Source organism: Molossus molossus, unplaced genomic scaffold, assembly GCF_014108415.1.
Source record: "Molossus molossus isolate mMolMol1 unplaced genomic scaffold, mMolMol1.p scaffold_m16_p_7, whole genome shotgun sequence".
In the NCBI taxonomy this organism is placed as follows: Eukaryota; Metazoa; Chordata; class Mammalia; order Chiroptera; family Molossidae; genus Molossus; species Molossus molossus.
Genome location: NW_023425401.1, coordinates 45,261,034 through 45,288,724, shown reverse-complemented (window position 1 = coordinate 45,288,724; position 27,691 = coordinate 45,261,034). Strand labels below are relative to the sequence as shown.

General features: G+C 34.2%; 1 protein-coding gene and 1 pseudogene across 3 annotated transcripts in view; one reads left to right on the top strand and one right to left on the bottom strand.

Annotated features, from left to right (window-relative positions):
- The window catches only part of MAGI2 (membrane associated guanylate kinase, WW and PDZ domain containing 2), a 1,542,253-nt gene that overhangs the window by 81,253 nt on the left and 1,433,309 nt on the right, over positions 1–27,691 (top strand). The window lies entirely within an intron of this gene.
- On the bottom strand, positions 16,654–17,376 carry LOC118620288 (annotated as a pseudogene).

Below are 27,691 nucleotides of genomic sequence, written 5' to 3'. Positions count from 1 at the left end.
GTGATAACTTTCTAATGTTAAAAACAAATGCTATTATTTTAAGCAGTTCTGTTTAAACAAGATCAGTGTGATTACTGTTTTTAGAAGAAAGAAATGAGGCATGGTGTGTCTCAGTAAGCGAGCTGTACAGGAGACTTCTGTATGTATGAAATCTTCTAGGCCACCGTTGAAATGCATACTTTATAATTGAGTTGTATGATGAGAACTATTTGATCTCTGTACTGTAATTATACCCGGGAACAGGATTTGATTCATGGTATATCACATCTATATAAAATTGTCAGAAATAATAGGTTGCCAGCTTTATAGTATTTAAGGATATCCTACCTGGAAATGACAAGCAAGAAATGGGAATTAACAGAAATCAGTACAGTCAGTACTAATGGGGATAATTATTCCCTATTCATTCAGTTTTATTTACAGCTACATAAAGCTATATTTACAGCTGCAGGCATCAGCACATCAAATAATCCAACTGCATGGAGTCAGGGCAAGCTCTTTTTTCTATCAAGGTAAGTATACATCACAAGGGATCTGAGCACAGGGGCCTGACATTGTTAGCTCAGATGTCCTCGAAAACTCACCTGAGATGGACATATTGGAACCAAACTCATGAGTATCAAGTCTAACTTCTGGAAAAGTCTTCAAGAAACCTTCATACCAGACTAGGGGAGAAGCATATAGCTCCAAGTCTTAGTACAGCATTCTTATATACCAATGTCCATGGCAGTTTGCAACATGTAGGCTGGATATACACAGCAGGGGTGGTAAGTAGTAAGGCTCCAACTTGATGATTTTAGCACTTCAAGCTGGACACAATAAAAGATCCCATTTGAAGGACATGGCTCCATAGTAACTCTATAGACAACCAGGCTTGGCTCTGTTTTTCTAAGGCTTCAAGAACAGCAGTCTTGTCCTGGACAGTTTAGCTCAGTGGTTAGAGTGTCGGCCTGTGGACCAGAGAGTCCCTGGTTTGGTTCCCACTAAGGGCATGTACCTTGGTTGCGGTTTGTCCCTGGCGCTGGTTGCGGTTGTGCCGGTAGCAACCAGTCGATGTGCGTTTCTCACATCAATGTTTCTCTCTCTCTCTTATGCCCTCTCCCTCCTGCTCTATCTGAAGATAAATGCAAAAATGTCCTTGGGTGAGGATAAAAAAAAGAAAAGAAAAGAAAGGCAGTCTTAAAGTTATTTCTGACATCTTTGTTGTCCTGGGGAAGCAAGAACTGATTTCATTTTTGTCACCAAAACAGTAAAATGAGTCCAGGTAAAATGCTTTTGGACATTCAACTTTTTAGAGGAGGGGAGTTGCATTGCTCAAATAACAAAGTGACATGATATTTCTCTTAGAAAGTAAACTATTAATGAAAAAAAGTACCTATAGTATTTCCAAGAAATGGGAACAACCCTTCACATGTTAGCAAGAATTTTACTTCCAAATGTTAATATACTGAAATCAACACAATTATGTTTAGTACAGGTACATAAGATTAAGAATGACTATTTTTGGCTTTTATTCCCAGTTAAATTTGAATTAAAAAATATTGTTAGCATTGGCTTACTATCCTAGTATAACCGTATCAAAGGATAATCAAAATATTATAGAATCCTAATTTTTCTGAAAATTAGGAATTGATTTTATTTTACCCCAACAAATCATTGCATGAAAAGGAAAAGAATGAGAAACTAACTTAAAATGATCTTTATAAGAATATCTTTTTTTCTTAAATCTTGGATGCTATATTTAGCAATTAACATGTTACTGATGCAGCTTGTCTCAAGCAAAGTTCTTAGATATTCCTGGAGCCTATTATTACTGGATTCTACCACTTAAGTCTTTATAATGGATCAGCAAAATGGGAAAATATAACTTTCCTTCTATTTAATAACACACTCTAATAATTCAAAGATTATGATAAATTTCCCAGTCAGGCAGATGCTGCAAATAGATGTTGGTGAAGAGTAAAAGGCTCTAATGTTGTTTTTTGATGAATGCAAATCTCTTTTCTACCTTAGTTTATAATATGTCTCTGTGTTGTGATTTGTTAAAGTAGAGGGAAGATGATTGTTATCAAATTCTAGTAAAATATGTATATGTTAAATCCACTCTTTTCTCTATCACTTATAGTCTTCATTGATGATGCTTTCTCAGCTTATCCTGAGTGTTCTACTCAGTTTAGTCCACATTTCTGCCTTGGTAAGGAATTTATGATGGGTAAAATAATGATACTTCTTGAATTTAGAAAGATAGAATCAGGCTTTGATAAGGTCTGTTTAAAAAATAGAACTTAACGAATATCAAGTAATAGTAATTGCTTTTAGAGTGTTCTTTTTTCATTTTATACAGCAAGCCTAAGTTGCCCATAGTAACAATGAAGTCTAAAACCAGAATACGTTTTCTAAATATCTTATAATCTTTTTAGTTTGTTTTGAATTATTTTATAATTTTCTTTAAGTCATGAGACTGCATTTTTTCACATAATCTATATTTTCAATATTTTTGAATCCTTTCTTTAAGCTAGATCTCCCTGCTTCCTCTAAGAACAGAAAAGAGCCTTATTTGCCTTTCCTTTTCCAAATTATCTGTGGCATTTATGCCTTATTCTGGTACCTCCATTAGTTAATTAATTAATTAATTAATCCGGGAAGTTAATTCTGACATCTCAACTCTGGCAGTTCTGAGGTTTCTCTGATTTCTTTGTGTAAAAAACTGGCAGAGTGAACAACGAACCCTGTAAAACTTGTACAGGGTATAATGTATCATAATATCTGTAGCAACACTTTCTGTGTTGTTTCATTCTCTCCTCACAGGAGGATGCTGATAGAGTTCGGATACTGTGAATTGGGACGCTCATCCTAGGCCAGGAGTCCCCGAACAACCGAGAGCTGGGGACTCAGAAGAGAAGGTGGTCATCCCACACAGTGTGTTGTAGTTCTTTCTGTGAATCCGAGGTGGAGAAATTGGAAGCTTAAATCTTTCCAGAAATATATCTCTTAGACTAAATTTTGACCTTGGCAAGATTTTACTCCTCTTTATCGAGACTTCCTTGGCATGAATTATGACTTGAGTTTATGAAAATCAACGCGTTGAGGAAAGGGAAGGAGGGTTTGTGCTGAACTCTGCTCTGAAATAAGAATCTTTACAGAAGGTGCTTTGATTTTGCTATTGCCACAAAACTTAGTTGCAGAAATACAATTTCTCCTGCTATCCCAAAATTCCCAACTCTGCCTTTTTCTTGGCAACCTTTTATATACCCACCCATTCATCATCTCATATGGAAAATAAAAGTTCTTTGATTATATTTGTGACTGCAATTCATAACTGACTTCTGAGTAAAATAAGATTGCTGCTATGATTCCCATGGTTATTTAATTTGCTTTACTGCTTCATTCAACGAAGACATAGTTTTTTCCATTATATGGTCTATGCCACTTTACACAGGTCTAAAACTTTCTATGTGGGGAAGACTGTACTTGGAATGAATCATGCAGGCTTGTCCTATCTTGGATGAAAAGAACACTGGACCTACAAATTTTGTTCTGCTTATCACCTTTCATCCATAAATGAATTGTCTTGAGTTTCTGATTTTCTAGTTAGCCAGACATGTTTAGGATTCCTATTTTCTCAGATTTATAAATGAGAATTTTGTCAGTCCAAGTCAATTTGTGTTCTATATGGGAACCTCCTCATTTATTCCTACCGACTGTCTCCTCTCTACACATCTGAATTCTAAACCATGTAATTGTCCAGTGTTTTTTTCTGGACCACCCGACATAGATTTTATACTTATTACATTGAAATATAAGATCCATGAGAAATTCTTGCTGGTTTTGTTCTGGCCATATCCTAAATACCTAGAATAGTTCTTGTCATTTAACCAGTGTTGATATTTATTTGTGGAATGAATGAGCAGTTCCAAGCCTTTGAATCTCAGCTTTCAGTGGGAGCCTGCCCTGGCTTCCCACTTTCTGTACTGGTGTCTGAGCTGCTGGAACCATGAACATAGCTCCGAACCCATGAAACCCAACCCTGTTGCTGCCAGCCCTAGACCTATGGAGAGCAAAAGGCAATTCAGACAGGAAATCATTTCTCCTCCTCATTATAATATACACTAGGATTATTTTCATTCTCATAGAATTCATTGCAAATTTTAATACAAATTTAGTGAATTATTCCTAGGTTGGCTGGAAATAAATATCTTAAAATATGGGAGAAATTTCAAATTTTTTACAAAATGATTGGAAAAGAAAGAATTTCTGATAAATATAATTTTTAAATTAGAAGAATGCATTGTTTTAAGACATTTACTACCATTTAATAGAGACAAGATATGAAAGGCAAGCACCAAAAAGGCCATGTGAAAAAGATAATAGCAACACAGTAGTAAGTTAATATTTTCTATCAGGTGAATTGCATTTTCATGTTATATCCTAAAAATTTGATTTTATTTACTAGGAACATGGCAATTCAGCTATTTAACAGCAATTTGGGGTATTTATTAATATATTGCATGGCATGTTGACTAGAGAATTTCTGGAATAAAACAAATTTGTAATTATGTATATCAGTCAATATTGAAAATAAAAATATGAAATATTATGATTTATTGGATAATGTTATATTTCTATAGGAGATATATTTTCACTTTTTAACACATTGAGTACTTAATTATTCAATATAATTATGCCATAACATTTTAAGAAATTTTAAAATTAAGTCTACTTTTAAAATAAAATTTTAGTTCTTCGATGGAAACTCTTCTAAAATATATTGTGGAACTCTAAAGTATGACTGAATTTCTAATAAGCATAACAGAATTTAAATAGTTCAGAAAGTTCAATCTCTTTCAAATTACATGAAATTATTGAAAGTTTACATACTTATAATAATGCTACTATTGCTTTAATCCTCTTGAAATTATTATTATTTTATATTTGTATTTTGCTTTGGGTCAGATTGTAATGATTTTTTAAAATGGCTCAGTGTGTGTGGTTCATAAGGTTGAATTTATTTGATTTCAAGACATACTAAAAATTACTTTTTGTTTAAGATTCTGATGTATGCTTGATTAATATTATTTTGTCTTTCTCATAAAAGTAGAACATAGAATGTGTACTATATGACCTCCTTGTTTATGAAACCATGTGCCTTTTTCTAGATTATTAAGTCAAGGGTAAAGCAGACCCTGTTTGCATATTTTGTTTATAATAAAATAAAAATGATCACTTTGATCCCATTTATACATTTTATTTTACATATTTTAATACTCTTTTCTTTGAAAATGAGTTAACTCTTCAATGCCTAAGTAAGAATAACTTACTTGATAAAAGTCCCATCATGTTTTATAAATGTCATTGTTAGAAGACAATAAATTCAGTTTGCAGTTTTGTAAGTATTGACATATGTTGAACTCTTTTTGTATTTTTATTGATGAATACGTGTGCATAGTTCTTACCTGAAACGTTACTTATAGTTTAAATGGAAAGTGAGTAAGCTTAATTATAGAAATTCCATTTGACTCAATAAATAGCTTAGGCACTCATCAACAATGAAGGTTAAAAGTTTAGGAGGCACATCAGCACATTTTAGCCAATTAAATGTATTAAGAAAAATGGATGGTCTTAATAGAAGAGAATTACAGTTGAATCCAAGGAAAAGCTAAGATTTTGCTCCCAATCTAGAATTGAAACTAGGCTGAATTCGAATTCTAATAGCCTAATTTCAAGTTGTATCTTTTATATCATCATCAAGTGAGTGGGAATACTATTATTTTAGTTTGGGAGAATGTTGTCATCATTAGATATAATTTACAATATGATTTTTATAACTCAGTTTAAATGACATTCCATCATAAATGATTCATATAAAATGTGTTGAAATTTATAAATCAAATCTTTTAAAACAATAAAACATATTGGACTCATATGGTTATTGGTGTGGTTTTTTCCTAAAAAATCTATTAAAATATTTATAGTTCACATTTAAAGAAAATGGAAAAAATAAGCAAATAAGGAAAAAGGAAAGCATCTAAAATCATAGAAAAAGTAGGGAAGGAGGGGGTCAATGGGAAAAAGAGGGGAACATCTGTAATACTTTCAACAATAAAAAAAATCATAGCACCCTGGCTGGTTTGGCTCAGCAGTTAGAGCATCGGCTTGTAGACCAAAGAATTGCGGGTTCGATTCTGGTCAAGGGCATGTAACTTGGTAGTGGCTCAGTCCCTGGCCCTGGTCAGGGTCATGAGGGAGGCAACCAATCGATGTGTCTCTCTCACATCGATGTTTCTCTCCTTGTCTCTCTGTCCCTCCTTCTCTCTCTCCCCACTTCCCACTCTATCTGAAGATAAATGGAAAAAAATATCCTTGGGTGAGGATTAAAAAATATGTATATCATAGAAAAATTGAAGTACATTGTTATATAACCCATGACCAATTTTATACATGCTTATAGCTGGATACTGAAGGGAAAGGTCTAAATTTAAAATTAATTATTTAAAGTCAGTAGTTATATTTAGCACATAAGATGACCACAATAAAAAATAATATATAGGAAAGAACAAAATTAGAATACCAGGGAATATGGACCAAAATTCCAAAAGTAGAAAGATGAAGCATAATAGTTTCAGGAGAAATTGCTTTATTTGAAAGCAATAGTTTGTTCATGAAAACCACTGTTGGTAAATAGTGTTACTTTCAGAGCATTGCTAACCTCTTAGAGTTAGATAACAGCATAACTAGTTATAATACAGGGATATGAGGGGTTAAAATCTGGACACCTAACCAATGGTAGCAGGAGTGACTATGCAGCTTACCTAGAGAAGCAGGAGCAAGTAGAAAAGTAAATAGTGCCAAGAACAAGCAAACAGAAGTCCTACTGATGTCAAGAGAAGAGATAATACCTGGTGAATTCTAAGGTTTGCCTCATATATAGAGTTTCGGGATGGCTCATAAGTTGAAATCAGACAGAAATGTCCTCTGTGTTAATTCTAACACAATGACAAACAAAAATAAAAATGTACTAGTGGTTTCAGGTGAAGTTTAATTTTGAAGAGTGAGACATGTTGGACTATCCATAAATTAACAATAATGTACAATTAATTTAAATAGTATATTTTTTTAATAAAAGTGCTTTACTCAAATTTTATATACTCTCAAAATTTCTGGAAAGAGACTTGCCAGATAGTAGAGTGGAATTGTCCCCAGCAATTATTCCATAAATCTAATTACATGAGGATATTAATGAAAAAAATATTATTATATATTACTAAGTAGAATACGTACTAAAATACTTTAGAATAACTATGGCTTGGATATTTTTCAGTATTAGCCCCACTAGGTAATTAAGAAGAGTAACTAGGTGTCCTGGCTGGTTTGGCTCAGTGGTTAGAGAGTCAGCCTGGGGACCAATGAGTCAGGGGTTCGATTCCCGTCAAGGGCACGTGCCTTGGTTGCGGTTGGTCACATGGCCCTGGTCCTGTTGTGCGGGAGGCAGCCAGTCGATATGGCTCTATCACATCAGTGTTTCTCTCTGTCTCTCTCTCTCTCTCTCCCTTCCACTCTATTTGATGATAAATAGAAAAGTATCCTCTGGTGAGGAATAAGAAGAACAAAGAAGAAGAGTAACTAAGTAAAAATACTTTAAAAATTTTTAATCTCATTATAATGACTCTCATTGCTTTGGCTTTATTGTCAATCACAACCAAACTGTCTTTTTTTTTTTTTTTAATCCCAAGATCCACATAGTGGCACTCTGAACTTTTGCATAAGATTGTTAAAACATATTTCATTTCAAAATTTTGAATAAACTGGGATATTCTTTTAACCATGATAACATGTGGGTATAAATGCACAGACAATCTCAACATTAGTTTGTTAAATTCATCTGTATGTAATACCTTTTAGATTTTCTTGTCAATTTTGACTTAGCTATGTATAAACATTACTAATCCGTTTTAGAATTTATAGCTCTAGTATAAGTTATTATTAATTATTATTATTATTGCTATTGCTTTTGAGATCCCACTGTTGGTGAGACAACAGACAACAGACATAATAAAGAAAATACTTGTTTATTTCTTCCTCATAGCTTTAAAATACAGTGAAAGTAATTTTCTTGTGATCATAATCTCTCTGTTTCAGATAATGATATCATCTTTTGTGAAATAATAAAGCACTTTTACAAGGTCAAAAATGGAAAAGGAAAAAAGAGGCTTCTACTATGTGCGATGAGGATGTATATTTTTAATTTTTAGGATTACAGATATTGTTAAATACAATAGAGTAGGCTTTCTACTTTCACTAATTCTGCAATAAAAGTGTGAAAGAATAATATTTTTAAACTCAAAACATTAGCTGAAATTCACTCACTTTCCTCCTAAAACATTTTTATGATACTCAAACATTATTCCATTCTGGGTCCTGAAGGAGTATAATCCAAATTTACTAATGTTGTTAAATAGTACTCTAAGTTAAGCATCTCCCCTCTTACTGTTTTTTATTACAGCCTTACATTTTTGCAGCCTTCACATTTAAAGCTACTATAGAAAGCTTAGTGCCTTCTAGTCCATTGCAGCATTCCATTTATTACACTATATATACCTTCTCTCTTTTATACTACTGCAAAAATTTTAGTATGCTCAGATCTTTTTAAAGTTCCTTTAAGAACTCTCATGACTACAATGCTCTAAAGAAAATCATAAGTAAAGATTCTGCTAGTTTTTTTGAAACAACCATTTTTCTACAAACTTCCCTGGGAATTTATTCATTGCTAATGACCAGTTAGTTTAATACAACTATCTTTGCAAGAAAATACATAGTCATGGTCTGATAGGAAATTATCTGTGAAATAGTATACTTTCAGATATTTGTGAAAAACTAGATTTCCATCTATATGAAAATGTTCAGTATATTCCTCTAACTTTGTAGTTTCTACAGTCAATGCAGATAAAAACTTTTTAATTCTACCTATTATAAAAGGATAAAGTAACCTAAAAGTTTCACTTATTATTCATTAAAACTTTGAAGGCATTTGGGATATAATTTAATGAGTGTAATTTAATAGCTATCCAGAAAAAAATAATGTACTATTTATTGTTAATATCCCGGAAAAATTACTGAATTCTCATATTTAAACTATTTTATAACAAGTTGCTTACATTTTAAAGCAAATTAACTGAGAGAGTAAGTTCTATGGCAAATAACCCAACAGTTGTTTGCTGTAATATGTTGTTTTGCATTACCTTTACAAAAGTACATCCCCTTTGTCCTGGGAATTAAAAAAAAAAGTTTTCAAAAATGTAATTTTAAAATAGACTTACTGCTATTGCTTCTTAGAAATATTCAAGTTTTTTGCATTGTCTGGCCAATTGGTCGACTCAACCTTGTATTCATAAATTTTTATGGTCATATTTATAAATATTTTCTATTAGTGTTTATTTCTTTCATTTTTTTATAGCAATGACTTCTCAAAATGATCTTGCATAAATATTCATTCACCTGTGGTTTTCTCTTACTGAGAGTTTTGTTGTTGTTTTAACCATCTACTTTTAAATATATCTGGAAATTATCTTTATATATATAATTTTAGGAGGATGCATTGGATATTTTCTTTTGAATTCATTAACTGTTTGCACCCAAACTATTAAATAAATATTTCACTTTTTCACACTCTTTGGAATAATTTTATTATAATTTATATACTAATATATACTTATCTTTTCCTTTAATGCAATTATAACTTGTATTTATATTTCAAATTTTATTGCATTATCTGGTATATCCAAAATATTCTTCTTGCCTTATTTCTATAATTAATGGTAATCCTGGTAATATTTCATCATTTAAAATGATGTCAGCTTTTGATTTGCTGTGTTGTGTTAAGGAAGCACCCTTGTGCTTCTGTGCTAATCAGGTGATTACATTGGCATCTGTAAAAATAAACAGATTTTTTTTTTCTTTAGACTTATTGACATTGAATTTTACTATTAATAGATTTCCTAATATATTCCTAAAATATATATATATTTTAAACCTCATCTGAGGATATTTTTCCATTGATTTTTAGATAGAGTGGGAGAGAGAGAGAGATACATTGAGAGAGATCTCATTGATGTGAGAGAGAGACGTCGATTGGTTGCTTCCCGCATGACCCCCACCATGGCTGGGGATCAAACCCAAAACCGAGGTTCATGCCCCTGACCTAGAATCCAACCTGTGACGTTTGGTCCACCTGCTGCCACTCCATCTGCTGAACCACACTGGCCAGGGCAGTGGATTTCCAAATATTACACTCTCTTTGCATTCTTGGCTGTGGTATATTGTTTAATATAAGCAATATAAATAAATAAGACTATAATGTAAATAAATGTAATTTTTGATTTTTCTGTTTTAGAATGTAAAAATTTAAATGAAATAAGAAAGCTAATGACTTAGAGACGTCACAGTCTACCGTGTTTTGCTTTGCATGGTAGAAACTATATATGTTCCAAGCAATATGTATAGTTATTTCCATGTGGATGATGTTTTACATGTTTTTAAAAGACTGTTATTCTCAGAGATAACTATGGAAGGAAAAGATGAAATCACAAAATTTATGAAAAGAATTTGTGGAACATGTATCACAGAACACTGCTTTTGCCTTTAGCCACATAACTGGATATTGTAAAATCCAGTTTTATACCTGTAGAATAATATTTTGATATTACTATTGAATTCTTAAATATTATCGTGAATGTTCTTACTAGTCATACCTAATGGTATTATGAGATATCTAAGTTCAAATAAATACAGGGAAGACAATCTGTGATTCCTTATTATACAATGTAAATTCAAAGAGAGCAAAATGAAGACTCACGAACATTCCTTATTGGAAAAAATTAAGCCAAACACTTTCATAGGCCCTTTGCAGATCTGAATGGAGGTAGCTGGATTTATGGAGCATTTTCATGATGTAAAGAGGCATGGCTACTGACATTCCTGGTCTTGCCACATCGTATCTTCACTTTTGTTTTTCAACATCTCCTTTAGAATATAAGTATAGAGAAATTAATACATTTAATTTCTTATTTCAACCCCCTGTCATTAAAAAAAATCTGATCATTTTTTCAGATCTTTTGAAAACAAATTTGAAATAATTTTATAGTGTTGTTGCTCAAAGGGACAGCAAATGAGAGGTTTTATTTTTCAGATTTCATTACATGTATGACACCTGTTAAAAATTATTTTAAAGAAGTGTAGAATGTCCCTCAAAGATTTGTAATTGTGAAGAACTAAGGATCAGGGATTAGTGTTTAACTTGTTTAACCTTACACAAATGCAGTGGGCAGGCTCTATTATAATCACCCTTATGCAGGTATTTTAAATAAGTTGTCCCAGGTCACTCATTTGGAAAGAGACAGAGCTGAGATTCAGTCCCAGGGGATCACACCTTAAATCAGTATGTATAACCCCATGTTGGTACTGTTTGCCTGACCACTTCTCCAGAATTTTGTGGTACAATACAATTTATATCATGAGCTTCTAATAATGAGAATTAAATTGGGAATATTCATCATAACATATTTCCTGGGGAGAATAAGGAGAATTTTTTTCTACTGGTAAAAAAAAACCTGCATTGATCTCCCTTCTCTATAGTGAACTTGAGCTATAATAGAATTCCCATTAGATTATAATTCAAAGATACTTTTGCCTTTTTTAAGTAAAGCATTCATCATAAAAATGAATGTGAGAAACAGTGAGATAGCTGTCTAAATAAATAATTTATGGTTGAGTGTAAAAAGGTAAGATTTAGATTTAAAATTAGGTACAGATTGAGAATTATTTCTTCCTCAGTTTGCCAAAAGCTGTTAGATTGCCACAGAGGAAAGACCGAAAGAAAAACTGTAACCCCTCTTACCCCGCAGTATCAGGACTAGCATCAAGCCTGTTGTGATGAAACATTCGAACTGTACTGCTAAAGTAGAACAAATATAAGGGAGGAGACCAAACACATATGAACATTTTTATTTTTATTTTAATGTTGTTTTTTAAAAAAAAACACAGTACTTCCTTACGGGTTTGTTACAACCAAGGTTATCAATAACACATTTACAACATATTTGCAAAAGAAATATTGGAAATTAAAGAAAGAGGCTATATCTGTGAAGTTATGTTAATAAACTTGTATTGAACACTTGGTACTTTGTCAAAGTCTTCCTACTGATTATCTTATTTTTTAAAAATATTTTCAGTGATTTTTTTTTTTTTTTTTTTTTAGAGAGAGAGGAAGGAAGAAACAGAGAAACATCAATGTGAGAGAGAAACATTGACTGGCCGATTCCTTCACATCCCCCACCAGGGGTCGAGCCTGCAACCTGGGCATGTGCCCTGACAGGGGTTTGAAACAGAACCTCTCAGTTCTTGGGAAGACGTTCAATCCACTAAGCCACACTGGCCAGGCTGATTATCTTATTTAATCTTTACCACTATTCTCATTTTAAAAGAAGAAAAAAGAAGCCAAAAATGTTTATAGAATTTTAATAAGAAAACCCAACTCGAACCTAGTCTTGCCTGATTTCAGTCCTGTTTCATTATAGATATTTACAACAGTGTCATTAAACATTTGCTGATCTCTATGGGTCATTATGTAGCTCACATTAATACACACTGCATAGAAGCTGCACCGTTTTGCATTCCCATCAGCAGTGTGCAGGGGTTCCAGTTTCTTCACATCCTTGCCAAAACTTGTTATTCCTTGATTTATTGATGACAGCCATTCTGGCAGGTGTGAGCTGATGCGTCATTGTGGTTTTGACTTGAACTTCCCTGATGAGTGATGTTGAGCACCATTCCATGTAATTGCTGGCCATTTGTGTGTCTTCTTTAGAAAAATATCTAGCCAGTTTCTCTCCCCACTTTTTAATTGGTTTGCTTATTTGTTTGTTGCTGGATTGGTGTGTGTGAATTCTTTAAGTATTTTGGATACTAACCCCTTATCAGATACATAATTTGAAAATATTTTTTCCCATTCTGTAGTTTGCCTTTCATTCTGCTGATGGTTTCCTTTGCTGTGTAGAATCTGCTAAGTTTAATGGAGTTCCATTTGTTTATTTTTTGTGTTGTTGTCTGTGCTTTTCATGTCAAATTCAAAAGTCATTGTAAAGACCCATGTAAGGAGTTTACCCTCTCTATATCTTGTTCTATGAGATTTATGATTTCAGCTCTTAAATTTAAGTATTTAATCCATTTTGTGTATGGTGTAAGATATGGGTCTAGTTTTATTATTTTCCACATGTCTGTCCAATTTTCCCAACATTATTTGTTGAAGAGACTATCCTGTGCCCATTATATGTTCTTGGCTCCTTTGTCATAAATTAATTGACTATATATGCATGATTTTATTTCTGGGCTCTTTATTTTGTTTATTATGACAATTACTATAGATTTATAATGTAGTTTGAAATCAGAAAGTGTGATGCTTCTGGTTTTGTTTTTCTTTCTCAAGATTTCTTTGGCTATTCAAACTCATTTGTGGTTCTATGCAAATTTTAGGATTGTTTTTCTGTTTCTGTGAAAAATGCCATTGGAATATTGATTGTCTTGAATTTGTGGATTGCTTTGGGTAGTATGGACATTTTAAACAATATTGATTCTTCCAAGTCACGAGCATGTAATATCTTCTCTTTATTTGTGTCATTTTCAATTTTTAATCAATGTTTTATAGTTTTTAGTGTACAGCTCTTTTACCTCCTTACATATATTCCTAATTATTTTATGTAATTGTAAGTAGACTTGTTTTCTTGATTTTTCTGATAGTTTATTATTAGTTTATATTAGTTTTGTATCTTAAAACTTGACTGAATTTGTCTATTAGTTCTAACAGTTTTTTTGTAGGAGTGGATGGTTTTTGTTTTTGTTTTTTCTTTTTTTTTTATCCTCACCCGAGGACATTTTTTTTTTCCATTTTTTGTTCAGGTAGAGTGGGAGGGAGAGAGGAACAGAGAGAGAGAGAAACACCGATGCGAAAGGGACACATCGAGTGGCTGCCACCCGCACGACCAACCAGGGCCGGGGACAAACTGCAACCGAGGTACGTGCCCTTAGCGGGAACCGAACCGGGGTCTCTCAGGACCACAGGCTGACGCTCTAACCGCTGAGCCAAACCAGCCAGGGCGGAGTGGATGGTTTTAATAATCATGTGGATAGGATGATCTGGTCATTGGATACCTGTTAGTTGCTTTACCTGGTCACTCCTGTCATTTACCAATGGACTTATGAATAAAATGGCCTTGACGGCAGGGATGGAGGTTATCTATGGTATAAGTGATACGGACTTCTACTTACAATTACTGACCTGACTACAGCCATTTTTAAGTGTCCAATTTTCCAGCATGAAAAACCAACAATGTATTATTGTACCCTTAATATTTTGTTAAGAGTGTGGCTTTCATGGTATGTAATCTTACTACAAGTGGTAAACACACAGTACAGTGTACAGATGATGTGTTGTGGAAATATGTACCCAAAACATGCATAATTTTGTTAACCAGTGTAACCTCAATAAATTCAATAAAAAGAAAAACAAGTAAATAAACACTGCATAGAAGAAAATCAAAGTTCTAATCTAACCTGTCTTCCTGAGGTTTGGTGCACTTCAATCCTTGCAGGACAATATCTAAGTGTGAAAGAATTGGAACTGTTTTAAGTATTAAATACAGAGTGTATGTAGTTTAAACATAAGCAACCTTTCATCACATAAGAAAGTCTATAGCATATGAACTGAGTGCTCAAGAAAATGTTATGAAGGACCTGAAATGCATGGTAAATGAGAATGATATAAATTTCTCTAGAAAAGCAGGAGAAAGATGAGGTAGAGTAGAAAGATTATAAAGGGGAAAGAATGGTTATCTTACATTCAGGGAGTAAACCACAATAAAAATAAAAAAAGAGGGAACGGAGGCATGCACATTAACTGCAGCAAGATTATAGTTCAACCCGTTTTAACATCAACTCAGATGAGGAGCATTGATTTTGAGTCTAATGTATGGCCTTAAGTCTTCATACTTGAGACACTGGACCAAACTGGTAATTTGAAATTTATGAGTGGAATTTTGTGAACAGTTTTAATTGTAAGATATTACTGATTCAATTTTGTTGGGTGGCATAGTCTGAACTGTGAAGTTTTATACAAAAAAAAAAAAGAGTAATCCATTATTGTAAAAAAATAAACTGTACTAAAAGTACTCAGAATTTATAATAATGTTTACTGCCATAATTTGAAATTCTAAACCCACTAATGGTATACAAATAGTTACTTATCAAATACTTAAAAGCAGCATATTTTCTTGACTAAATTAAATAGCAGTCCATTTATTGTATTAAATAAATGTTTTATTTAACAACAGAGAAATTTAAATATACATGTGTTATAGTCCTTAAGGAAAAATGACAATTTTTAAAGTTCTTTTATTTAAAATTGTGTGTAAATAAGTATACAGTTTTAAATCATAAATTTGGTTATTTTTTTTCTTTTTAGTCCAAATGATACCAAAGCTTTTGCTATATTCAAAGGCTTCTGTGCCTTTGAGTTACAGTAACTTCTTTGCTAGTTACCCTGTAACTACAGCCTGAGCCTGAGTGACTACAATATGTGCACTGCACTATAATACTTATTAGGATACAGTCGTCCCTCGCCACTTCACACTTTGACTTTTGCGGCTTCGCTGTATTGCGTTTTTTTGTTTGTTTGTTTTTATCAAGTATATATAGTATAGTACAGTACAGTACAGTATAGTATAGTATAGATTTGAAAAAACCACGATAGAGCGAAGCCGTGAAAGTCGAAGTGCGAAGTGGCGAGGGACGACTGTGTACAAATAAAGAATTCTACTTCCGGAAATCCATTTATTGTGGTAGAGTCTGGAACTGATTAACCGCGATAAAGGAAGGCCGATTGTATACTATGTAAGGAAAGCCCTTTGTAGTTTTCAAAGCCTTTACAGGTGTCCCTCATTTAAAAAGTCACAGTGCTACAGTTTTACCTCATTTCAGAGAGGAAGGCATTGTCAGCAGCATAAGGACTGGTGAGGGTACAGCCCACACTTTCCTCCACCCTACAACCTAAAGAGAGAGGAGTTAGAGAGAGGAGTTAAAGGGTGGGACTGAACGTTCTGGTAGGGTCACACTGAAGCAGAGTGGGTAAGAGAGGCCAGTTGTGCCTTTTAGCTTCAAACTGATGGAAGATGGAGCAAAAACAGTTAACCCTGCTGTCACAGTCAAACAGAAGTATGTCAAAATGTAGTATTTACTAACGGGTTACAGGGTGATGGGTAAATTATTTTTACTTTGCCACTTAAAATTTTTGTCTTTTCCAATTTTGTCTCAAAGTGCTGTGTTTGTTTTTAGTCAGGAAAAACACCCATCACTGGCCAGTTATTGGAAAGAAAAAAACAGAAGGAAAACAGAGTGAGTACGTGGCAGGGCAGCTCTGGGAGGCTGCAGTCAGAACAGGAACAGAGGCTGGTTAGGTCAGAAGAAAGGAAGAACACCAGGCTTCCCTGGAGATGTCTGGCTGTGATGCTTCTTACATATGCTGGTTCTCACTTATGCATTGATTAGGTGCCTTGCTGCTCTTTATTCCATCTTCATTCTCATGATGTAGCTGTTATGGTATTCAGCATTTTATCCCAAATACTTCATGTTGTTTTGTGTCAGTGACCCTTCTGTTATGATGCTTTTACTTCCTTCAGATTTGGGCAACACAACTGCAATGTAGCCTTCAGTGGATGGCTTCTTTTGAAAAATAATGGCTTATGGAGAATGTTTTTATTTACTTCTATTAACCATCCTCTAACAGCGCATTATCGTGTATTCTTTTCCATCTGAGCAGTAAGTCCTACACAGTTGGTGGAATGGCATATGGCGGCTGTGGCTTCACTTCCCAGGAAGCAGGATTGACTTCAGTTTATCCTCCCAGCAGTTCATTGGTTCAATATCATTCAGCTCTCTATGGAACAGTAAGCTGATAAATAATTGAGTTCGTCTTTGGGGATCAATATTTATTGACTTGTACTAATTGCTACCAATAAAGCAGTCTTTAACATGCAAAAAAAGAGGTACAAGTTCTGATAGAAACTGTGCCCCTCATTTAAATTTCCCAGAGACTTTGTTCTGAAGTCTGCTACAGTAAGTACTGATTTGATGGGAAATACTTTTAATTGTTTTTCTACTTTGAAGAATTGCATGAGATCCAGCCAGTGTGATAACACATATTTGGTTAGAGTACTGTAGTACACAGCGATCGTCACAGAGTTTTCTCTTGACATCTGCTTTGTATCAGCAAGTGAAATAATGATCTACAGGCAACTGCACCACCGGCTCCAAGGCCACTGGCTCAGTAGCCATGGCTACCTCTGGTACCCGGGGAGACCCGAGCACTTTCTTCATGCTGGCCTCAGCAGCCTCCTCCCTTGAACTGAATTTCTGAATTCCACTTTTCTTGTGTACATTTTCTGAGGCAACTTCTTACTTAGAGATAAATAAGACAAGTCAGATAAATGCTAGAGGATTTTTAAAAGATTAAATAAACAAAAAAATTCAAGTTATTATTAAGTGCAATTCCAAAACAGAAATAATGAAAAGTCAGAACTAGACTTTAAATTCAGCTATTATTTCAAATTACTGGTATGATAGTGTTAACACCTTCCTACCTTCTACTATCCGATGGGACAACAAACTTGATGGTGATGTATGGTATTTAATTTAAGAACTAATGGACAAGAGCAAGTGTAGCCCTTCTGCAATGTGACATCTCTTTTTGCTTATCAGAAAGAATGTTCTTTCAACTAGAAATGACTATAGAAAGCAAAATATTCAGCATCACTGTTACAGAGAAAAAGGGTAGCACAAGAGAAAACAAAGGAAGGGGAAATGAGTCAAAAAGGGGGGGGACTATGAAGGATTTAAGTGATACAGGGGTAGCAAGAAATTCTTTGAGGAAGACATCAGGTAAGAGAAGGAATGAAAACCCACTGGAATCATGCAGCATATGAGGACATTCAGGACAAGGCAGGCAGTAGCACCTGAGGCCTCCCTGTGCTGCTCTGAGGAACCAGCTAGAAAAGCCACAGTTGGAGGGGGTGAATCAAGGCCTCAACCAGCAGCAGTTTAAAGCTAGTGTGTCAGGCACTGGTCAGGTGGCTCAGTTGGTTGGAATGTTACCCTGTACACCAAAAGGTTGTAGGTTTGATTCTTGGTCAGAGCACATACCTAGGTTACAGGTTCAATCTTCAGTCAGGGCCCATGGGAAGCAAATGATCGATGTTTCTCTCTCACATCAATGTTTTTCTCTCTCTCCCTCTGATGTTTCTCTCTCTCTGAAAGTCAATAATAATTTCCTTGGGTTAAAATTAAAGAAAAAGCTGTCACATCAGTGCACATTTCACATTGGTTTCATCATACCTAAGTTGTGTTCATATTTGTTAAATATGAAAATATCCAATGTAACTTGAAAGCATTATCCTCATAAATTGAGGCATAAATATTTGGTAGCTGAAAGAGTTAATGGCCAGTATGGTTAGCTCTTGTTCCCAAATTAAAAAAACAGAAAACATTATATTAGTATTCTTTTATATATTCTCTCAACTGTTCATATTTTATAGATAGTAAAGTCATTTAGTAAGTATTTACTGAAATAACGTGTTAACTTCATGAATAATGCACATTGTGATCAAACACATAAAGACCTTGATTTTCCTCTCGTTGAAGGAAATGTTAAATTAACGGTGAGAGAATGTGTAGAAAAATGAATATCACTATGTTATCTTCTTGACATTACTTCCTTTGTAGCCTTATAAATGTAAATGAAATTATTCTCCCATTATAATGTAATCATTGCCAGACAGAGATAGGATCTCCCTTACGTTTCATTTAATGTCAAAAATAAGTTCTTAGAACTAAAAAAATATAGTCACTTGCTCATTATATGACTCAAGGCAATTCATTTATCCCCCTATATTCTTAGTATCTTGACCTGAAGAATGGCCCAATTCTTCCTCATAGAAGGTTTTAAAGGACTAAATGAATTAATATTTGGAACCACTTAGACAAGTGACTGCTACATAGTGTTACATGTCTTTCCTATTATTAAAATGTGGGTTTATTCCTAAATGTTGTTATGTCCTCTTGCTTGATTATTATATCAAAGTTTATTTACTCATTTAGCTTTTATAATAGCCTGAGCAGCATCCACTAAATCAAAAGCCTTTTTCATATTTACATCGCATCTGCCTGAGACATAAATAATGGGATGCGTGACCCCCAAAATTTGAGAACTGAGAAGGAGCAGCATCTGTCTTCTCCATCTGTTTAACCAAGATTTCTTAATTATCTGTAAAAACTTCTCTAGTCTGAATTACTCACTATTCAGCTTTAATGAACTATATTTTGTGACATACATTAGAACTTTGCACATTCATTAGGCTTATCAACTAGTGATATTTTCTGGGAGGATGAGGAAGGCTAAAAATGACTCATAGCTGACACATGTGCGCTATTATTTTGATGAGAATGATTAAAGCTATTACTCCGGGAGCTTTTTGTTTTGTATCTGTTATTTCCTCTCTTTTTTTGATGTAGACACTCATTTTTCCAAAATCAAATCCCTGTCACTAATTGTTCCCTCCAGTGATGCTTGTCTGCTGCTGATGTTCCAAACCAATTGATGTTGTTGTTGCATTGGTTCACATTATACTTTCATTTGCCCTTGAAGCTTTTTGGCTGACCATGTTGTACTTGATTGCATTCCTCACCTCATCATGGGGCAGCTTTTTTTGGCATTATTTTCTTTTTTTTTTATTTGCTTCATTTGCTGAAATGTAGGAACTTGGCTTTATTGTCAATATTTTAATAGTGTGCAGAAGTATCATTATTGATTTGTATATTGATGCTGTTTGATAATGGATGGCAATGAATCTTGTCCCCATGCTGAAAATGCTTTTAAAAATGAGTCTAAATCTCTTGCCATTAGAACTCCTTGGGAGGCCATCATTTCACAAGACAGCTGTGTAGTTTGAAGCTGGAGGCTAGTTGTGCTACAATTTTTCATGTTTCCTATTGTGGAGCTTCATCATGTAATTTTTCTTCAGTTTGGTTGGTGACATGCCTGTGATAATTTAATAGTTGAATGGACTTCATTTATAATTTGGCTTTTGAGCATCAATGTAACCCCCGTTTTGCAGACCAGACCTAATATATCTGACCTTTTAAATGCATAGTTGTTACTTATTAAGAAGCATATATTTTTGAGGATGAAATACAAAGTAGAGAACTAAAAAATAGTGTTTTTAAGAAAAAACTTTCTCTCCCATATAGTACTTTATTTTATTTCTCATAATCTTTTTTCCATGTGTGATTCTTCCCTCCTATCAGACTCTACCAAACAGAGAAACAGGTACTCAGTAATCTTTGCATTTCTTAAAGCAAATCCCAGTAAAAAATGATGAATAACTATTTGCTGTTTTTTGTTGACTATATGCATTATACACACACACACACACACTCACACACATGCACATATATATAAGATATATTATATATTAACATACACAGTTAAAATCCATTCACCTATAGTTTGCTAATTTAAGATTAGTGAGAATTATGCCAAAAGTATACTTTGGATCAATAATGAAAAAACATTTTCCTAGGTAAACTAATAATATATTAGCCTATAGAAGAGAATAATTTTAGCAGACTAATTTAAACCATAAATATATTTGTTGTTCATTAATTTTCTCCAGTCACATAAAGTGTATATATCTGATAGGACTATTGCAAGAAGCAGTCTTAGAATAATTTGAAAATAATGATATTTATTTTAAATATTTTAACTACTTGAAATTCAAGTCTATTTTTAAAAAGATGTCCCTAGCCCTGGCTGGCTTGGCTCAGCGGTTAGAGTGTTGGCCTGCGGTCCAGAGAGACCTGGGTTCGGTTCCCGCTAAGGGTGCGTACCTCGGTTGCAGTTTGCCCCGGACCTGGTTGGGTAGTGTAGTGCGGGAGGCAGCCACTCGATGTGTCCCTTTCATGTTGATGTTTCTCTCTCAGTCTCTTCCTCTCGCTCCCTCCCACTCTGTCTGAACATGGAAAAATGCCCTCGGGTGAGGATAAAAAAAAAAAAAAAGATATAGGTGTAAAAAATTAATAAATTTTTTTTAAAAAAAGATGTCCCTATAACTTTATAACTGAAACGTCTCAGTTACTCAGACTGGCCTCACCCCATGTACCATGAATTCTTATACTCTCTTTTACTGCCACTTTTTTTATTCCTAGTGTTTGTTGTATTTAGTGTGGCATTCAGTCAAATCCATTTGCATTATCAAACCAAGAGCTAGGAATAATTACACCTGTCTAACTTACTTCACAAGATTATCATAAAAGTCGAATGAATCAGCCCTGGCTGGTTTTGCTCAGTGGTTAGAGTGACGACCTGCGGACCAAAGAGTCCCAGGTTCAATTCCAGTCAAGGGCACGTGCCTTGGTTGCAGTTTGTCCCGCAGCCCTGGTTGGGTTGTGTGGGAGGCAGCCAGTCGATGTGGCTCTATCACATCGATGTTTCTCTTTGTCTTTCTCTCTCTCTTCCACTCTATCTGATGATAAATGGAAAAATATCCTCAGGTGAGGAATTAAAAAAAAAAAAGGCAAATGAATTAATGTGTATACAAACATACTGTTAGGAATAAAGTGTCTGTATATGTGGGCTTTATTATTAGAGTACACAAGTGATAAACTAAACAATAATATTATTTTTTGTGATGTAATCTTTGTAGCTCATTCCTTTTGGTTTTATTTTAGGTTTTCTAACTATACTTACAGAGTAGGAATGGTGTTCTTCCCAAGGCATCACCAGTCCTGCAGTCAGCAGCATCACAGTTACAAACCCAATACATGGTTGCCTGACGAGCAATCAGTTAACCCCTGGTTGGTAGAACCAGGTTTACACTCTGCGTGCACAAATTAGTGACCTCACCCCAAAGTATCTTTCTGATGACACTTCAAATTTTGTAGTTTTTTTGGTCATACTGAATGAAATTGAATTCAATACACTGCATTTACTTTCCTTAAATCTTATTTTTGTCCAGCTATACGGAGGTATAATGACAAATAAAATTGTAAAATATTTGAAGTGTACAAGGTGAATATTTGATTACTCTGTGAGTTAACTAACATATCCATCACCTCACATATTTGTATTTTTATTTTGGTAATAACATTTAAGTTCTACTATCTCAGCAAAGTTCAACTGTACAATACAGTGTTATCAACTATAGTCACATTAGATTCTCAGACCTTATTCATCTCATAACTGCAAGTTTGTATCTTTTATCCAACCTTTTTCTATTTCCCTCACTTCGAGCCCCCTGCAACCACTCTCTTTCTGTAAGTTTGACTTTTTAAATTTTATTTACTTTTAAATTTCACATATAAGTGAGATCATACATTATCTGTCTTTCTCTGTCTGACTAATTTCACTGAGTGTAATACCCTCAAGATTCATTGATGTGACAAATGGCAGGATTTCCTTTTTATGGCTGAATAATATCACTCTGTGTTTGTGTGTGTGTGTGTGTGTGTGTGCATGTATGTATGTAAGGTATTAGGTGGGAGAAAAGGAAGCAAAAGTTAAAATGACAATAGTAGAAAGATGTTTCTGTAAATGAAATTTCTTCATGTGGGAGCCAGGGTGCTCAGATTAAGAATGCATTTCTTTAAAATATGTATCCATTAATTTCAAATGTGACAACATATTTTCAAGGCTGATGTATTGTCATACACATCGAGATCTTGAACAAAATAAAATGTACTCAGTTTGAAATTGATAAGTACTTTTTATGGTTTGCAAGTATTTTCATGTACATAGTTGTATTATTTATATAAAAATATGTGGGAGATAAGGATGGTGTCAATACACTTATTTTCACAGGTTAAAACTAAAACTCAGAGAATGGAATTTGGATGGCTTATTCAATATTTGTAAGCTAGTAAATTGCAGTGGTGGGGACATGTACTTACATCTTGTTTTAGGCTTGTTGGAAGTGATAGGATCCCATTTCTTAAAGATTATTTTAAACCAAAATAGATGACATATGCCCAATTTTGGACAGAGACAGAAAGACATGACTGGATGACTTCCATAGATCCTTTCCAGTTTTTCTTAGTTTATGCATTTAACTTTACTAACAATTAACTAAAAAGCTGGGTGCTTCCTTGACTTAATTTTTTAAATCTAAAGTGAAAAATAAAACAGAGGAAGTCTTAGGAGAGTATCAAAGTGATAATACCTATTTTTATTTGCTTATTTTTATTTTCTCAGAACAAATAGTTTCCTTGATAAGCAAACCACTTTCTGTGGGTCAGCATAATTTCAGTCAGGATTTAAATGCTATTTCTGAGCTGGCAGCTAAGTCTGCTGTGTGCTCTGCAGAGGATGCCTGGTTCAGTGACCAAACTTACAGTGTCACTTTGAAGATAAAGTCATGTGTCCTGGGTTGCATTGTAAGTTAGCCTGAGAAGGTCATTTTGGCGCTTTGACTCTTTTACTAGTTGTACTTTGACTCTTGCGTCCTTTAGGTTACTCTACTAATCTGAAGAAATCTTAGCTTCTGGCTATTGTGAACTGTTTGAGTAGTTAAACAAGCCTGACTGTCAGATTTCCGATACTGAAAGAATCTAAACAATGAGTGAAACGACCTCAGGCATTATTTCTGATACTCATTCTAATCGTCTCCAGATTTAAACTTGAGGGTTATAGACAAGAGTTGCACATTTAAAAATGAGGATTTCTTTTTTGGCTGACAGGCAAAATTGGAATTTGTTAGATTCTCCTTTCCTTAATTTTGGAGCTAGGGAATGAGCATTCCTTGTTGATTTAAAAAGTAATCTCTTTAATGGATTAGGACTCCATAGTTAAATCCCACAGTGATATGCTGTGTATTCAGTTGTGTGTTCTGTCATGCTGTGGGTTGTAACATGGTTTTCTTAAACACAGTGACATTGTCTAGTTCTTTCATTATAGAAGTAAAGTCTTCTCTGATTGTTTTATCCCTTTTTTTCTGTCAATGTCAATATTATAGCCAGGTTTTCTATACTATGGAAAGTGTTTAGGATTGTATCACTTGATTTGAAATAGTGGTTTTCTTTCTTTTTTTGTTTTCTTTTGTTTTTTAAGAGTCAATACAAGGTAAAGTCTTTGGAAGTTGAGAAGGTTCTTGAAACAACATAGCTTTTTGGGAAAATTAATTGATGCTGTGAATAACAAATACTTTGGGTGTTTCATCTGCTTTTCATCCAAAATACTTTCCTGTTTTTTCTTTCTGAATGTTGAAATTGTAAATATACTCTGCAGTGATAATAACTTGCTGAAGATAGATGTGGTTCCACTCTTCTTATTAGTTGTGATTGCTGATGTAGATTATATGAGGACTGAGAGATTTCCAACACAGCAGGTTATTCATTAGCAATTCCGGAATAAGAACTCAACAAAAGATCATTTGAATATAATGATTGTTTTAAGTTCTAACTGACTCCATAAAGAATGCAAGATATTAAATCCCTAGATATTCTACATATTTTTGCTTTATGAATTAAAACTATGAACAAATAACCCATTTTAGATGTTACTGATGCTGTTATAATAACCTGGTTATTATTTAACAAGGAAGGAGCAAAGGGGAGTCTAGATAATATAGGACTGCCATTTCTACGGCTTTGCCAGAAAGCTGCAAATTAACACTCTCCAGGTCTATTCCCAGCAGATTGATGGGAAAAGGGACTGGACAAAGACAGTTTAGACACATGACCAGTAAGGTGTGGGTCACATGGGAAGATACTTACCTGTCAGTCACATCTGGGAACAGGTAACTTGCCAGAATAGGCATGGCCACTGCAAGGGCGAGAAACCTGAGATATTTAAACTCCTGAACAAAGGGAGTTTCCTGTCTTGCTCTCTTGGGACTTCTGCTCCTCTTGGGACTCCTCTTTCTGGGGTGTACTCCCCTGCATTCACCCACATGGTTCACACCACATAATGGACTGATGGACTGACTCTTGTCTGATGCTGTGCTGGACTCAACTGCACCATGGAATGGAAACTCTGACACTGGGCCTGCTTCGAGCTCTACTGAATCCACAGCTGTATTTTTTCCAGGACTGGTTTAAGGAACTAGGAACTTTGGAAACTGAGGGATATAACTCTATGTAAGTAAAAACCACTCATTCTCCCGTGTGAGTCTTAGACCTCAAAATATCACAAGAACCCTACTCCCACTAGTGATAGAAAAATTCTACCAACTCAATTCTCTGGCAACAGTTACTATTATACAACTTCTAAGTTTAACAGACAATACAAGAGTATGGACACCATGTGTGTAGGTTTTTTTTTACTTCTAATAATTTCTTGGGAGGCTTTTTTTTACTTCTAATAATTTCTTGGGATACCCTCAGCATGTCATCTTCTACAATTTAATTTTTAAAAGGACATATGCTTCAATACAGGCATGATCATATATAAAAAGAGTATCTTGTTTACCAGAGTCAGAAAATATTAATCTCTCACATGTTAATTTAGTGTCTTTCAGAATAGAAAGTTTAACCCTGTTGATACCATGTCTTAATATGTTTACATATCTGACAATTGTCTTTGTATATACATATATTTATGTTGTATTTGGGAAAAACAAAAAATCATGGAAGAGACAAACAGTGTGTGAAAGCCACAGCTTTGTATTGCTGCTTGATTAAGCCACTGACCAAATCTGACCAAAGCAATAATTATCTTTATTGTTTTGATTGGAAGTTCTGTGTTCTTTCCAGTGGCAATAACTTGCTTCTTTAAATGTAGATCCAATTTTAAATGTATACCCCAAACACTACTAGAAAATAAAGGAAACCATAAAAGTGGTGGCTAAAAGACCACAGAGATCAACAGAGAAAGTTCTCACACTTTAGTGATTTTTCCTCTCTTCTCCTGGTTATTTTTGCAGTTCGTTTCTCTTGGAACACACTTTAAGTCTCTAGTATTCATTTCCTCAACTTTAAAATGGAGGTATTAATAGAACTTCCCTCAGGGCATGGATAAGAGGATGAAATAAGTTAATGTATGTAGAAATGCTCAGCATACTAAACACCAATACTGGCACACTTGAAGGGTTTAACAGAATTGCTTCATTGGCATTATTATACCCTCTGAAAGAGTTTGCTCCCAATTCTAGAACTCTTGCAAAAAATTAAAACTCAGTCATTATGAGTTCCTCTTATTGGACCTTATACTTGTAAACTGGGTGCTGTAAATTGATTCCTTGAATCTAAACATTTTAGTTGTATTCCCAACCGCATCTTCTGGGATAAGTTTCTCAAGTCTGAAAGCTAATGGTTACTGTACGTTCTGTGTGAGTAATGTTTCTTTAAAGTCTTTCATACATGATGTGGTGCAATGTTTAATTCTCAGTAACAGATCTATGGGAAAAGGATTCCCAGGATGAGCAGAGTTTGGGCTGCCGGATCGTAAACTCTGTTCACTTGCCTCATGCCTCCTGGAAATGATTAAGCGGAGTCTGAGCATCGTCTCAAAGAGCTTTCTGGACTGCCTGGAAGCCTGGGATAGATGACCTCAAAGCAACCTATGGCCAGTCTATGACCAGTCTGTATGTAGCAGGTTCTGGGAACTCAGAGCTTGTACAGAGCTGTGTTTTGGAATGTTTTAAGTGATTTCTGCTTGACTAACTACCATATCCAAAATTACCAGTCAGTCAGGATTTCTTCAAATCAGGCACAACTGTTTGTATATGCTTCTAGTCATTCATGTCCAACTTTTCATAACTGTCATTCTGAGCTGTGCAGGAGTTTATGAAAAGCCAAAGGTTTATTTTTGGCAGCCCTATAAGCATGAAGAGTTGCTAAATGTGTTCTTCACTGAAAAGATAGTGATGCTTCACTTATTCTAACAGTAATAGGTACATTCTTTCTATCTTTAATTTACATATAGCTTTATCTTATTGCTTCTGTGCTTCAGAAAAGTAATCAAAATTCTTGAAAAGTAGGACTGCATTTTAATGAAAACAAGACACAGCTAATTACTGTGATTTTGATTTGAATAAATACATTAATACATTTCATCTACTCCAATATGCCCTGTGACCATACCAGTTTGAACTACCAAGAACAGTGACATCTTTGACATATTTAATCACTCACCACAATGCCTGGCACTTTAAAATATTGGAATGACAAGAAGACAGATTTAGGGTACATGTCAATCCATAAGTACTTCGGCTTCTGTAGATGCTGCACAGCACAGTCTAATCTGTATTCCTTAGAAAGTGTCCATCTTTCACACTGAAGTGCTTTTAAAGTTTGGAAATAGTCCACAAGTTGTAATAATTTTGTTCATTTTCACAATACCAGAGCTTAATTTGATGTTTTAATAATTTTACTTAAAAAATCTATTTCGCTGAAACTGATCAAGCTGACATATTATTTATAACTCATCTATAGCACTTATGGAATTATGCTTGGAATAGCCTGTTCCCTTTATAATTTTTCTCACACATAGCTAAATATTAACTAAATTACTAAATTTTTTCTTTCAAGCATTCTTTTCATTGAAAAATACCTGCATGCTAATAAATGGCAAATTTGAAATAATTGTGTTGGTACAATTCTGCAG